A 2,792-nucleotide genomic window follows, 5' to 3' on the forward strand; every position below is an offset into this window, starting at 1 on the left:
TTACAGAGAGAGATGCAGAGAAGCAAAATGAAAAAAAAATTCGAAATGCCTGGACATGGCACTTTTACTGGAGCTACTCTTTAAATCTGTGTAAATAGTAACAAGTTCAGAAATTGCTTTAAAGTGGGTTTTTTTTCTTTTAATTTGTCTGAAAAAAGGGTATTCTTCACTATTGTTCCAGTATATTAGTAATTGTTCATAATAATTTTTATTTAATTATAATAAATATCATCCCTTCTACTTTCTATGTTTATTCTGAGACATATTCTGTAATTCAACTGTCAAAATCTATTCAGGAGCTTCAGTTATCATATGTCTATTCATATGTAAAAACTTCACTGGATTTGATGTTTCATGGTTGTTATTATCAACCTTCTCAATCGGGAACTATTATTTCTTAGAATAGCATCTTACACAGAAAGTAAAAAAAAATCACTTGCAAATTTCCAACCAGAAAACAAGATTTTGATCCAGTGATCAGAGAACTTGTGAAAGAATGGCATTTATGTAGCCTAAATACAAGATGTTGGATAGGCTGAGGGATTAAGAAGAGAGGAAGGAAAGAAGAAATGGCAATAGACTTCAGATAGACAGATTGCTACAGCTAACAAAGGTCACAGTATGTTCTTCAAGTCTATTGTGAATTCTCTAGAAATAATGGACTAAAACCATAGCAAGGAATATTCCAGTCACACATCAGGAAACACTTTCTAACAGTATCAATAATGTACATTGGTATAAATTGGATGACTGTGTAGTCTCCATTAACAGACTTTTGGTATGACCAAATTTAAAGTATCTATCTAGGATGTTGTAAGCATAACTGATTCTGTCCTAGACTAGAAGAATGGACTAAATGGCCACTTGAGACTGCTTTCAGCCTTACAGTTTCATGAATTAAAGAGATAAGGTATGGATACAAGCAAGATGTTAGAATTGCATGTCACCATAAAAAAAATACTAGAGTTGGAAAAATATTTTTATGATACTATTTGCTTATGACGTTTAGTAAGATTTACTATGATAGTCCCCTAAACTTTATATGTGGCAATATTTACAACATAATTTTGTAATGGAAAAATATCAGTCTGGATAATGAGACAAATAGGGTGCTGTCTTCTTCCATACAGTTTGCTTTAAAAAATTTAGTATACTTTGAGCGTTTTTGCCCCCACTCCGCCAGCTTACTGGTGCTTTTGTACGATGCTTTTTTACTGCAAGCTTTTTAAGTTATTCTCATTTAGGAATGCTGTGTATAGTGGAAATAATCCTGTCACATACTTCCATTGTTTTATTTTCACTTTAAAGGAACATGGACATAGCACTTATTTTTCTGATATTTGGACAACACTTTATCATACTGAAATAAACCAAAGTACATACCTCTATAGAGTTTCTCTTATTGCAGCCAATAAATATTTTGTTGCTAAAATTTTAAGAGTGTTCAAATTGAAGTTATATAAAACTTTTATTGACAAGAACAAAGCCCTTGTAAGGGAAAAACAACTGTTGATTTCTTATTTTGAAGTAAAAATAAAATGTATTTATAGAAAATGTCCCAAGTGAGTGCACAATAAAAAAGGAACTTCTCACAGCAGTGAATAACACATGCTGCCTCTACTTTGCTACATCCTCATGTTATATATACAATTCTTTTAAGTATGTCAGTAAAAAATAAATACAGAATTATATATGTGCAGCATCTGGGGGAATAACAGCAAGGGGCTTATATAAAATTTCCCCAGTCATTGGATCCAGGGCCCTAATATATTTTTCAAGAATTGATGGAGGGGATTTAAAAAAACCCTATTTTTGTCTCCATGTCTTCTAGGATAATCTGTTCCACAACTGTCATTTTAAAGGCAAGAAAACATTCTCTAAGCTGCCACTTACTGGCAGCTTGCATTTAGCTTATACACCTTGCATTTAGCTTATACACCTATGTTGTTATGCCAATATTGCAACTTTCTGTTACATTACCTTAGCTTAAATATATTTTCTCTTCCTAATGAATACTACCCGCTGTCTTCTTCCTTAGTGAATTTAAACAGCAATTACATTCACTGTCAGCTTTCTTTGTTAAACTAAACATGATACATTCTTTTTCTTTCCAGTTACCCATTCATTATAACTGCTTTAGTCTGAATTCATGTTTCTTCTTATTAAAGAGAATTATAAATTTTTCTTCAGGTAAGATCTCATTAGTACTTGCTATTTCTCATGTAATTACCTTTCTTGATATATCCTACAACAATCCTTGTCTTTTCACAGCTTCACCATACATTAATAATTCAATTCCCCCTCCTCTTGAAGAATTCTGAAGTTATGAGCCCTGAACTTGTAGCTGAGATTCATATTTGTTCTAAAGTATATTGTTCTTTGTCATAAGTACAAAAATTTGAGGGGCATTACTTGTTATTCAGAATACATTCTGCATGTCCTAAAGATTTTGACATAAGAAAAATGCACTTCCCAATACTATGCTTGCTGGGAATATAATAGATATATTTAGGGAGAAGTCAGCCAGACTGAGTCTCTCCTGTAATTCCATTGGGCAGTATGGTGGCTGACTATTTCAGAGCCACAACTGGACTTTGTTCACAGGGAACCAGCAAGCTCATTCTAAAAGGCAGGAAGAATTGCTGTAAGCCGAGACCTGGAACAAAAGGTAAGTTGCAGTCCTACCCTAAAGAAACTCCAGAGTTTGTTCTATGTGCTTTAATTTTGCTGAGCTGTAAGCAATATTTCATCACAATGACTGAAACATATTACTTTTTTTGCATTTACATATA

Source organism: Lathamus discolor, chromosome 4 (genome assembly GCF_037157495.1).
Source record: "Lathamus discolor isolate bLatDis1 chromosome 4, bLatDis1.hap1, whole genome shotgun sequence".
Lineage (NCBI taxonomy): Eukaryota > Metazoa > Chordata > Aves > Psittaciformes > Psittacidae > Lathamus > Lathamus discolor.